Below are 14,038 nucleotides of genomic sequence, written 5' to 3'. Positions count from 1 at the left end.
GACACTGTAAAGTCCATGGAGAATAAGAACACCTCCTCCCAGCTGCCCACTGCACTGAAGATAGGAAACACTGTCACCACTGATAAATCCACCATAATTGAGAATTTCAATAAGCATTTTCTACGGCTGGCCATGCTTTCCACCTGGCAACTCCTACCCCGGTCAACAGCACTGCACCCCCAACAGCAACTCGCCCAAGCCTTCCCCATTTCTCCTTCTCCCAAATCCATTCAGCTGAAGTTCTGAAAGAGCTGAAAAATCTGGACCCCTACAAATCAGCCGGGCTAGACAATCTGGACCCTTTCTTTCTAAAATTATCTGCCGAAATTGTTGCCACCCCTATTACTAGCCTGTTCAACCTCTCTTTCGTGTCATCTGAGATTCCCAAAGATTGGAAAGCAGCTGCGGTCATCCCCCTCTTCAAAGGGGGGGACACTCTTGACCCAAACTGCTACAGACCTATATCTATCCTACCATGCCTTTCTAAGGTCTTCGAAAGCCAAGTCAACAAACAGATTACCGACCATTTCGAATCTCACCATACCTTCTCTGCTATGCAATCTGGTTTCAGAGCTGGTCATGGGTGCACCTCAGCCACGCTCAAGGTCCTAAACGATATCTTAACCGCCATCGATAAACATTACTGTGCAGCCGTATTCATTGATCTGGCCAAGGCTTTCGACTCTGTCAACCACCGCATCCTCATCGGCAGACTCGACAGCCTTGGTTTCTCAAATGATTGCCTCGCCTGGTTCACCAACTACTTCTCTGATAGAGTTCAGTGTGTCAAATCGGAGGGTCTGCTGTCCGGACCTCTGGCAGTCTCTATGGGGGTGCCACAGGGTTCAATTCTTGGACCGACTCTCTTCTCTGTATACATCAATGAGGTCGCTCTTGCTGCTGGTGAGTCTCTGATCCACCTCTACGCAGACGACACCATTCTGTATACTTCCGGCCCTTCTTTGGACACTGTGTTAACAACCCTCCAGGCAAGCTTCAATGCCATACAACTCTCCTTCCGTGGCCTCCAATTGCTCTTAAATACAAGTAAAACTAAATGCATGCTCTTCAACCGATCGCTACCTGCACCTACCCGCCTGTCCAACATCACTACTCTGGACGGCTCTGACTTAGAATACGTGGACAACTACAAATACTTAGGTGTCTGGTTAGACTGTAAACTCTCCTTCCAGACCCATATCAAACATCTCCAATCCAAAGTTAAATCTAGAATTGGCTTCCTATTTCGCAACAAAGCATCCTTCACTCATGCTGCCAAACATACCCTTGTAAAATTGACCATCCTACCAATCCTCGACTTTGGCGATGTCATTTACAAAATAGCCTCCAATACCCTACTCAACAAATTGGATGCAGTCTATCACAGTGCAATCCGTTTTGTCACCAAAGCCCCATATACTACCCACCATTGCGACCTGTACGCTCTCGTTGGCTGGCCCTCGCTTCATACTCGTCGCCAAACCCACTGGCTCCATGTCATCTACAAGACCCTGCTAGGTAAAGTCCCCCTTATCTCAGCTCGCTGGTCACCATAGCATCTCCCACCTGTAGCACACGCTCCAGCAGGTATATCTCTCTAGTCACCCCCAAAACCAATTCTTTCTTTGGCCGCCTCTCCTTCCAGTTCTCTGCTGCCAATGACTGGACGAACTACAAAAATCTCTTAAATTGGAAACACTTATCTCCCTCACTAGCTTTAAGCACCAACTGTCAGAGCATCTTACAGATTACTGGACCTGTACATAGCCCACCTATAATTTAGCCCAAACAACTACCTCTTTCCCAACTGTATTTAATTTATTTATTTATTTTGCTCCTTTGCACCCCATTATTTTTATTTCTACTTTGCACATTCTTCCATTGCAAAACTACCATTCCAGTGTTTTACTTGCTATATTGTATTTACTTTGCCACCATGGCCTTTTTTGCCTTTACCTCCCTTCTCACCTAATTTGCTCACATTGTATATAGACTTGTTTTTTTTTACTGTATTATTGACTGTATGTTTGTTTTACTCCATGTGTAACTCTGTGTCGTTGTATCTGTCGAACTGCTTTGCTTTATCTTGGCCAGGTCGCAATTGTAAATGAGAACTTGTTCTCAACTTGCTTACCTGGTTAAATAAAGGTGAAATAAAAAATAAATAAAAGAGACAGCCTGCAGAGTTCTGTCTTACTATCCAGGTCTGTACCAAAACAATTTGAGCTTCTACTTTTAAAAATCCACCTTTCTAGAAACAAGTCTCTCACCGTTGCTGCTTGCTATAGACCACACTCTGCCCCCAGCTGTGCCCTGGACACCATATGTGAATTGATTGGCCCCCATCTATCTTCAGAGCTCGTAAGTCGCTCTGGATAAGAGCGTCTGCTAAATGACTTAAATGTAATGTAAATGTGCTGCTAGGTGACCTAAACTGGGACATGCTTAACACCCCGGCCATCCTACAATCTAAGCTTGATGCCCTCAATCTCACACAAATTATCAATGAACCTACTAGTTACAACCCCAAATCCGTAAACACAGGCACCCTCATAGATATCATCCTAACCAACCTGCCCTCCAAATACACCTCTGCTGTTTACATCCTGTTTACATCCCGCCACATCCTGTGGCGTACTGCATTAGCATCGAATAGCACCCGCGATATGTGACTTTTCAGGGATATTAGGATCCAATATACACAGGCAGTTAGGAAAGCAAAGGCTAGCTTTATCAAACAGAAATTTGCCACAGAAAGGTTCTGGGACACTGTAAAGTCCATGTAGAATAAGAGCACCTCCTCCCAGCTGCCCACTGCACTGAGGCTAGGAAACACTGTCATCACCAATACATCCACAATAATTGAGAATTTCAACAAGCATTTTTCTATGGCTGGCCATGCTTTCCACCTGGCTACCCCGGTCAACAGCACTGCACCCACTACAGAAACTTGCCCAAGCCTCCTCATTTCTCCTTCACCCAAATCCAGATAGCTGATGTTCTGAAAGAGCTGCAAAATCTGGACCCCTACAAATCAGCCGGGCTAGACAACCTGGACCCTCTCTTTCTAAAATTATCTGCCGAAATTGTTGCAACCCCTATTACTAGCCTGTTCAACCTTTCTTTCGTTTCGTCTGAGATCCCCAAAGATTGGAAAGCTGCCGCGGTCATCTCCCTCTTCAAAGGGGGAGACACTCTAGACCCAAACTGCTACAGACCTATATCTATTCTACCCTGCCTTTCAAAGGTCTTCGAAAGCCAAGTTAACAAACAGATCACCGACCATTTAGAATTCCACCATACTTTCTCCGCTATGCAATCTGGTCATGAGTGCACCTCAGCCACGCTCAAGGTCTTAAGCGATATCATAACCGCCATCGATAAGAGACATTACTGTGCAGTGGTATTCATCGACCTGGCAAAGGCTTTCGACTCTGTCAATCACCACATTCTTATCGGCAGACTCGACAGCCTTGGTTTCTCAAATTACTGCCTCGCCTGGTTCACCAACTACTTCTCAGATAGAGTTCAGTGTGTCAAATAGGAGGGCCTGTTGTCCGGACCGCCGGCAGTCTCTATGGGGGTACCACAGGGTTCAATCTGACTCAAGCCGACTCTTTTCTATGGAAACATCAATGATGTCGGTCTTGCTGCTGGTGATTCTCTGATCCACCTCTACGCAGACGACACCATTCTGTATACTTCTGGCCCTCCTTTGGACACGGTGTTAACTAACCTCCAGACGAGCTTCAATGCCACTCTCCTTCCGTGGCATTCAACTGCTCTTAAATGCAAGTAAAACTAAATGCATGCTCTTCAACCGATCGCTGCCCACACCTGCCCAGCATCACTACTCTGGACGGTTCTGACTTAGAATATGTGGCCAACTACAAATACCTAGGTGCCTGGTTAGACTGTAAACTCTCCTTCCAGACTCACATTAAACATCTCCAATCCAAAATTAAATCTAGAATTGGCTTCCTATTTCCCAACCAATCATTCTTCACTCATGCTGCCAAACATACCCTCGTAAAACTGACTATCCTACCGATCCTCGACTTCGGCGATGTCATTTACAAAATATCCTCCAACATTCTACTCAGACTGCATCCAATTTGCTTTCACAGTGCCATCCGTTTTGTCACCAAAGCCCCATATACTACCCACCACTGCGACCTGTATGCTCTCGTTGGCTGGCCCTCGGTTCATATTTGACGCCAAACCCACTGGCTCCAGGTCATCTACAAGTCTTTGCTAGGTAAAACCCCGCCTTATCTCAGCTCACTGGTCACCATAGCAGCACCCACCCGTAGCACGCGCTCCAGCAGGTATATCTCACTGGTCACCCCCAAAGCCAATTCCTCGTTTGGCCGCCTTTCGTTCCAGTTCTCTGCTGCCCATGACTGGAACGAATTGCAAAAATCCCTGAAGCTGGAGACTCATATCTCCCTCACTAACTTTAAGCACCAGCTGTCAGAGCAGCTCACAGATCACTGCACTTGTTCATAGCCCATCTGTAAATAGCCCATCTATCTAACAACCTCATCCCCATATTGTAATTTATTTTATTTATTTTGCTCCTTTGAACCCCAGTACCTCTACTTGCACACTCATCTTCTGCACATCTACCACTCCAGTGTTTAATTGCTATATTGTAATTATTTCGCCACTATGCCCTATTTATTGCCTTAACTCCCTTATCCTACCTCATTTGCACACACTGTATATAGACCTTTTCGATTGTATTATTGACTGAACGTTTATTTATTCCATGTGTAACTCTGTGTTTATGTCGCACTGCTTTATCTTGGCCAGGTCGCAGTTGTAAATGAGAACATTGTTCTCAACTGGCCTACCCGGGTGAAATAAAAGAATATCCCAAAAAATATCTGTTATATTCTAGAATGATATTCAATAGGCTACATCTGTCATATTCTAGAATGATATTCAATAGGCTACATCTGTCATATTCTAGAATGATATTCAATAGGCTACATCTGTCATATTCTAGAATGATATTCAATAGGCTACATCTGTCATATTCTACAATGATATTCAATAGGCTACATCTGTCATATTCTAGAATGATATTCAATAGGCTACGTCTGTCATATTCTAGAATGATATTCAATAGGCTACATCTGTCATATTCTAGAATGATATTCAATAGGCTACATCTGTCATATTCTACAATGATATTCAATAGGCTACATCTGTCATATTCTAGAATGATATTCAATAGGCTACATCTGTCATATTCTACAATATGTGTATGTGACCAATAAACTTTTATCTTATTTGATAACCACTTGCTGATGCACAACCGAATCTCAAAATTGCACCTTGTATTTTACTATTCTAACACACCAGTAAGTGACTGAGTTCTTAATAACTAATGATAATAAAGGTCGGGGCCCCCCTAGCTACTGCTTATGTTTATAACTAATGATAATAAAGGTCGGGGCCCCCCTAGCTACTGCTTATGTTAATAACTAATGATAATAAAGGTCGGGGCCCCCCTAGCTACTGCTTATGTTAATAACTAATGATAATAAAGGTCGGGGCCCCCCTAGCTACTGCTTATGTTAATAACTAATGATAATAAAGGTTGGGGGCCCCCTAGCTACTGCTTATGTTAATAACTAATGATAATAAAGGTCGGGGGCCCCCTAGCTACTGCTTATGTTAATAACTAATGATAATAAATTCACAAGGGAAGAACACATTTCGTCGAGCAAAAGGGACGTGACTGTTTTGAAACGGGGCGATTTGGTGCCAACGCATATGATGGGTGACATTCTTCCCAGATGGAGACTGGACCCGCAACCCTTCTGGTGTTGGCAGAACCAGAAATGGTGGAAGAGGCAGTCATTAAAATCAAACACCAAGGAGCACCATGTTTGACCTGGGCAGATTGTATGTTTCACCCCCTTGTTTTCTGTCATGTAGCTTTTCAATCGGCACCTGTCCTCCTGGCATTCTTTAAACTGTTCTTTCACTCCTTCTCCAACTATCAACATCTTCTGCGGCTATTGAGGGTTGTAATCCAGTCTGTGTTGCCGCAAGCCAGGATTGTCATTAGCCGGAACCACATCTGGGAAAATGTGAAGCACAAGATGGGGTCAGAGGGTGACCAATCTGTGGCCGATTAGCAGCAGGCCATCCAAGAGCTCTTGGCCTCGTAGTCGAGGAGTGACAACGAATGCACACTGGAGAGAGTGTGTCCACCGGACTCTGATTTCGAGTCTTATCAGTCGCTCTCCGATGGACGAGTGCACAATGTGTGCTAAACAGCTTGGGCATCCAGTCAGACGGAATTACAAACATCTGCTCAAGAGAGCTTCAATGTTGTCCTCGTGTGGCGCAGCTGCTACCAACTGGTGCAGCGCTCTAAGGCACTGCATCTCAGTGCAAGAGGTGGCACTACAGTCCCTGGTTCGAATCCAGGCTGAATCACATCCGGATGTGATTGGGAGTCCCATAGGGTGGCGCACAATTGGCCCAGCATCGTCCGGGTTTGGCCGGTGTAGGCCGTCATTGTACATAAGAATTTGTTCTTAACTGGCTTGCCTAGTTTAAATTTTAAAAAAAATAAAAGGCATTGGGTGGTTGGAAGTAGGTCAGAGTAGGTAAATTGGTTGGATGGAAGAAGGTCCGAGTAGGTAAATTGGTTGGCTGGAAGAAGGTCCGAGTAGGTAAATTGGTTGGATGGAAGAAGGTTCGAGTAGGTAAATTGGTTGGATGGAAGAAGGTCCGAGTAGATCAATTGGTTTATCTACTCTACCAACTCCAAACCAATGCCTTGAGGGAGGTGGTGCGGGGCCTACTAACCTAGGGATTTCCCACCTGACTCCAGAGTGCCATGAGCAATTTTCCAGGCGAATGCCCACCACCACATGTCGGAGGAAGACACGGTGTCCTTTGCTGAAGGCATCCAGTCCTGTGTGGCACAGGAAGAGGAAGACATGGTGTCCTTTGCTGAAGACATCCAGTCCTGTGTGGGCACAGGAACAGGAAGACATGGCAGAAACTGGAGCGGAGGCCTTGGCCAGGAGGATTGTGGTAAAAAGACGAATCGCCCAGTTGTTCCTCTACCAGGGTTTCTCAGACAAGCAGCACGTCTTTACTCTGTTGCCAACAAAGACGTGCTCCTGCTCTGCATCGGTCAGTGCCCAGAGGCAGCTGTACTGGCCATTGGCGGAAGTGTGGACAGTCCTACGCCAATAAAGCTAAGAACAAGGCATCTGGGCGCAAAACGCTCTGGCCATAAGTGAGCCACCAATGAGCAGATGGCCGCCAAAACGCTCTGGCCATAAGTGAGCCACCAATGAGCAGATGGCCACCAAAACGCTCTGGCCATAAGTGAGTCACCAATGAGCAGATGGCCACCAAAACGCTCTGGCCATAAGTGAGCCACCAATGAGCAGATGGCCGCCAAAACGCTCTGGCCATAAGTGAGCCACCAATGAGCAGATGGCCACCAAAACGCTCTGGCCATAAGTGGGCCACCAATGAGCAGATGGCCACCAAAACGCTCTGGCCATAAGTGGGCCACCAATGAGCAGATGGCCACCAAAACGCTCTGGCCATAAGTGGGCCACCAATGAGCAGATGGCCGCCAAAACGCCAGGAAGAACAATCAACCGTTGATCAACAGGTCGGTCTTATTTGTTACTAGATTTTGCCTTATTTTGGTATGTCACAAAATGTTGACCATTTTACTAAGCCATGTGGTCCTCGTGGGTTTTTCTGTATATCCATGAACACAAAATGCAGGTCTGTCTGTCTGGGGTTTACCCTGGGGGTCGGGTGTGGGGCTACACCAATGCCATGTTTACTGTGTATATATGTGATAACCTTTGTATGCTTGCAATGCGCAATGATGGAAAAGTACTGGGTGAATGGAGATGTACTGCTTTAGTTCTCAGGCTGAGAATTGTCTGCACCTGCTGATATTCACACAGGCTCAAGGCTGAGATAGTAGAGAGAGAATGTTTTACTGATCTTAGATACTTTTGAATCTAATCAGATGCAATAGTGTTAAGATATGATTGACGGTAGGTTGTATAAAGAGTGTCGTCTCCTGTTTCGCCACACAGATCTTTACTATAGACTACTGAGGTATTCTGTGTGTGAATCTCTGTCTGCAATTGCATTTTTTTTTACTAAAGAGTTTTATCCCCAAGGTTCCTGTGTCATCTATCTGGAAGACTGATTGTTAAAGGAAACGTACATCACCCCCCATGCAAAGGACCAGCCAACATGTCCGACGAACCTGAACTCTCACCATTTATTCAATAGTCTCTGTCTGAGAAACACCCCAGCAGGGATAACGAATTGGAGAATAGAGTACGTGGAACGTGACTGATTCTGCATGTTGATCACATCTGTACAGGCAGGCAGTTTGGACCCCCTTTTTCTGTCCATCGGTGAAGAAACTGTGGGCAGTGTCGTCGCATGGAGTGGACAAGGCCAACCGCAAGGGATCCCGTTGCCATCCTGCACCTCCATGACTTCCTTACGTTGAAGCCCAATGAGTGGTTTAATAGGGGAAGGTATGTTATGGTTGAATTGTATGACATTTCCATGCGCGCTGTTGGTATGAAGTAGAATTAGAGTTGTTGCCTGGGCTGACTAATGCCTGGGCATCATGTCAACTTGGACCAATTATATACCATTCTGGTTTAGGTCATTGACTTCTACCTCCAATTGAGGAGGGTTGACCTTCAAGTGGAGGGGGATGTTTTTATTGAGAATCACTTTGTGGCAGGAATTGTCCTGCATGTGGATAAGGTGGTGACGCGCAAGAACACAAAGGTAAATGCTTGTGCGCAGAGTTGTTTTTGTGTCATGGTTCAAAATAAGAGTCTAGAGGGGTCAATATGTGGAGAGCTGCAACCTTCCGAACAAAAGAATGCCTGCCACATATATATATAAAGGCATCTTCATTCCTCTTCCTGTACACCAGTCTGGAAGCAGCACAGTTGATGGATTGGCGCTTGCAACCTGACAAACTACCACTGGATACTCTTGGTAAGCTGCACAAGATGGACCATTTAGTGACAGATTGGACAGTACTATCCTTGAATATGTTATGTTTGAGGACATTTTGATATACTGACTTGGTATTACCACTTGCGTTTTTAGTATGCCAATCGCAGGATCCACTCTGCCGTTGTCCTGGACCCTACTGGTAACCCCTAGCGTGGAGCGCCATATGAGTGAGAACCTGGTCAAGCACATCTATTCTATGGGCTGACAAAAAGATTGTTTGGCCATTTCTCCAATGAAGACTCACAGCTCTTAGAGACTTACCCAGAATGACTCACAGCTCTTAGAGACTTACCCAGAATGACTCACAGCTCTTAGAGACTTACCCAGAATGACTCACAGCTCTTAGAGACTTACCCAGAATGACTCACAGCTCTTAGAGACTTACCCAGAAAGACTCACAGCTCTTAGAGACTTACCCAGAAAGACTCACAGCTCTTAGAGACTTACCCAGAAAGACTCACAGCTCTTAGAGACTTACCCAGAAAGACTCACAGCTCTTAGAGACTTACCCAGAAAGACTCACAGCTCTTAGAGACTTACCCAGAATGACTCACAGCTCTTAGAGACTTACCCAGAAAGACTCACAGCTCTTAGAGACTTACCCAGAATGACTCACAGCTCTTAGAGACTTACCCAGAATGACTCACAGCTCTTAGAGACTTACCCAGAAAGACTCACAGCTCTTAGAGACTTACCCAGAAAGACTCACAGCTCTTAGAGACTTACCCAGAAAGACTCACAGCTCTTAGAGACTTACCCAGAAAGACTCACAGCTCTTAGAGACTTACCCAGAATGACTCACAGCTCTTAGAGACTTACCCAGAAAGACTCACAGCTCTTAGAGACTTACCCAGAATGACTCACAGCTCTTAGAGACTTACCCAGAATGACTCACAGCTCTTAGAGACTTACCCAGAAAGACTCACAGCTCTTAGAGACTTACCCAGAAAGACTCACAGCTCTTAGAGACTTACCCAGAAAGACTCACAGCTCTTAGAGACTTACCCAGAAAGACTCACAGCTCTTAGAGACTTACCCAGAATGACTCACAGCTCTTAGAGACTTACCCAGAATGACTCACAGCTCTTAGAGACTTACCCAGAATGACTCACAGCTCTTAGAGACTTACCCAGAAAGACTCACAGCTCTTAGAGACTTACCCAGAAAGACTCACAGCTCTTAGAGCCTTACCCAGAAAGACTCACAGCTCTTAGAGCCTTACCCAGAAAGACTCACAGCTCTTAGAGACTTACCCAGAAAGACTCACAGCTCTTAGAGCCTTACCCAGAAAGACTCACAGCTCTTAGAGACTTACCCAGAAAGACTCACAGCTCTTAGAGCCTTACCCAGAAAGACTCACAGCTCTTAGAGACTTACCCAGAAAGACTCACAGCTCTTAGAGACTTACCCAGAAAGACTCACAGCTCTTAGAGACTTACCCAGAAAGACTCACAGCTCTTAGAGCCTTACCCAGAAAGACTCACAGCTCTTAGAGACTCAGGGGGTTGAATACTCTAATCCTTATTTAAAATATATATTTTTTGAATTCTTCCTCTTTGACATTAAAGAAATCTGTTTAGATCATAGCTGAGATTCAATAGGAAGCTCTATGTTAATGTAACGGATGTGAAACGGCTAGCTTAGTTAGCGGTGCGTGCTAAATAGCGTTTCAATCGGTGACGTCACTTGCTCTGAGACCTTGAAGTAGTGGTTCCCCTTGCTCTGCAAGGGCCGCGGATTTTGTGGAGCGATGGGTAACGATGCTTCGTGGGTGACTGTTGTTGATGTGTGCAGAGGGTTCCTGGTTCGCGCCCGGGTATGGGCGACGGGACGGTTTAAAGTTATACTGTTACATTAATTACTTACATTCATTTGATAGAATCTGAATCAACCAATAGGAAGCTCCATGTTAATGACTTGTCATGAATGCAGGGTCCTGTCTATCCATGAAGAAACAGTTGACATACTATAAGGGTACAAGTCCCATGTTGAAACCATTGCTTTAGTTTACCAAGAGTACCTGGTCCTTGATGTTGATACTATACACCATGTACTGTATGTTATGTACTGTAGGCTACGGTATGTTATGTAGACTACGATATGTACTGTAGGCTACGGTATGTACTGTAGGCTACGGTATGTACTGTAGGCTACGGTATGTACTGTAGGCTACGGTATGTTATGTACTGTTGGCTACGGTATGTACTGTACTGAGGTCTACGCTATGTACTGTAGGCTACGGTATGTCATGTACTGTGGGCTACGGTATGTACTGTAGGCTACGGTATGTTATGTACTGTTGGCTACGGTATGTACTGTACTGAGGTCTACGGTATGTACTGTACTGAGGTCTACGGTATGTACTGTACTGAGGTCTACTGTATGTACTGTAGGCTACGGTATGTTATGTAGGCTACGGTATGTTATGTACTGTAGGTTACGGTATGTTATGTACTGTAGGCTACGGTTTGTTATATACTGTAGGCTACGGTATGTTATGTACTGTAGACTACGGTATGTTATGTACTGTAGGCTACGGTATGTTATGTACTGTAGGCTATGTTATGTAGACTACGATATGCTATGTAGGCTACGGTATGTTATGTACTGTAGGCTACGGTATGTACTGTAGGCTACGGTATGTTATGTACTGTAGGCTACGGTATGTTATGTACTGAGGTCTACGGTATGTACTGTAGGCTACGGTCTGTTATGTAGGCTATGGTATGTTATGTACTGTAGGCTACGGTCTGTTATGTACTGTAGACTACGGTATGTTATGTAGGCTACGGTATGTTATGTACTGTAGGCTACGGTCTGTTGTGTAGGCTACGGTATGTTATGTACTGTAGGCTACGGTCTGTTATGTACTGTAGGCTACGGTATGTTATGTACTGTAGGCTACGCTCTGTTGTGTAGGCTACGGTATGTTATGTACTGTAGGCTACGGTCTGTTATGTACTGTAGGCTACGGTATGTTATGTACTGTAGGCTACGGTATGTTATGTAGGCTATGGTATGTTATGTACTGTAGGCTACTGTATGTTATGTAGGCTACGGTATGTTATGTAGGCTACGGTATGTTATGTACTGTAGGCTACTGTATGTTATGTAGACTACGGTATGTTATTTGTACTGAGGTCTACGGTATGTTATGTACTTTAGGCTACGGTATGTACTGTACTGAGGTCTACGGTATGTACTGTACTGAGGTCTACGGTATGTTATGTACTGTAGGCTACGGTATGTACTGTACTGAGGTCTACGGTTTGTTATGTACTGTAGGCTACGGTATGTTATGTACTGTAGGCTACGGTATGTACTGTACTGAGGTCTACGGTATGTACTGTAGGCTACGGTATGTACTGTACTGAGGTCTACGGTTTGTTATGTACTGTAGGCTACGGTATTTAAAATAAAATACAAATCACCTTTATTTAACCAGGTAGGCTAGTTGAGAACACCTTTATTTAACCAGGTAGGCTAGTTGAGAACACCTTTATTTAACCAGGTAGGCTAGTTGAGAACACCTTTATTTAACCAGGTAGGCTAGTTGAGAACAAGTTCTCATTTACAACTGCGACCTGGCCAAGATAAAGCAAAGCAGTGTGAACAGACAACACAGAGTTACACATGGAGTAAACAATTAACAAGTCAATAACACAGTAGGAAAAAAGGAGTCTATATACATTGTGTGCAAAAGGCATGAGGTAGGCGAATAATTACAATTTAGCAGATTAACACTGGAGGGATAAATGATCAGATGAACATGTGCAAGTAGAGATACTGGTGTGCAAAAGAGCAGAAAAGTAAATAAATAAAAACAGTATGGGGATGAGGCAGGTAGATTGGGTGGGCTATGTGTGTTATGTACTGTAAGCTACGGTATGTTATGTAGCGTAGGCTACTGTATGTACTGTAAGCTACGGTATGTTATGTACTGTATGTTATGTAGCGTAGGCTACTGTATGTACTGTAAGCTACGGTATGTTATGTAGCGTAGGCTACTGTATGTACTGTAAGCTACGGTATGTTATGTAGCGTAGGCTACTGTATGTTATGTAGCTTAGGCTACTGTATGTACTGTAAGCTACGGTACGTTATGTACTGTAAGCTACGGTATGTTATGTAGCATAGGCTACTGTATGTTATGTAGCTTAGGCTACTGTATGTAGTGTAAGCTACGGTATGTTATGTACTGTAAGCTACGGTATGTTATGTAGCATAGGCTACTGTATGTTATGTAGCATAGGCTACTGTATGTAGTGTAAGCTACGGTATGTTATGTAGCATAGGCTACTGTATGTACTGTAAGCTACGGTATGTTATGTAGCGTAGGCTACTGTATGTACTGTAAGCTACAGTATGTTATGTAGCGTAGGCTACTGTATGTACTGTAAGCTACGGTATGTTATGTAGCATAGGCTACTGTATGTTATGTAGCTTAGGCTACTGTATGTAGTGTAAGCTACGGTATGTTATGTACTGTAAGCTACGGTATGTTATGTAGCATAGGCTACTGTATGTTATGTAGCATAGGCTACTGTATGTAGTGTAAGCTACGGTATGTTATGTAGCATAGGCTACTGTATGTACTGTAAGCTACGGTATGTTATGTAGCGTAGGCTACTGTATGTACTGTAAGCTACGGTATGTTATGTAGCATAGGCTACTGTATGTTATGTAGCATAGGCTACTGTATGTAGTGTAAGCTACGGTATGTTATGTAGCATAGGCTACTGTATGTACTGTAAGCTACGGTATGTTATGTAGCGTAGGCTACTGTATGTACTGTAAGCTACGGTATGTTATGTAGCGTAGGCTACTGTATGTTATGTAGGCTACGGTATGGTATGTAGGCTACTGTATGTACTGTAGGCTACGGTATGAGGCATAAAGATACTGAACTGAACATCATTCCACGAAACCAATATGATAGATAAAGTAGATTAACAGGAAGTTATTAACAACTATGGGTATAGAT

The sequence above is a fragment of the Oncorhynchus nerka genome, linkage group LG23 (assembly GCF_034236695.1).
Source record: "Oncorhynchus nerka isolate Pitt River linkage group LG23, Oner_Uvic_2.0, whole genome shotgun sequence".
NCBI lineage: Eukaryota > Metazoa > Chordata > Actinopteri > Salmoniformes > Salmonidae > Oncorhynchus > Oncorhynchus nerka.
This window is presented reverse-complemented; position numbering follows the sequence as displayed.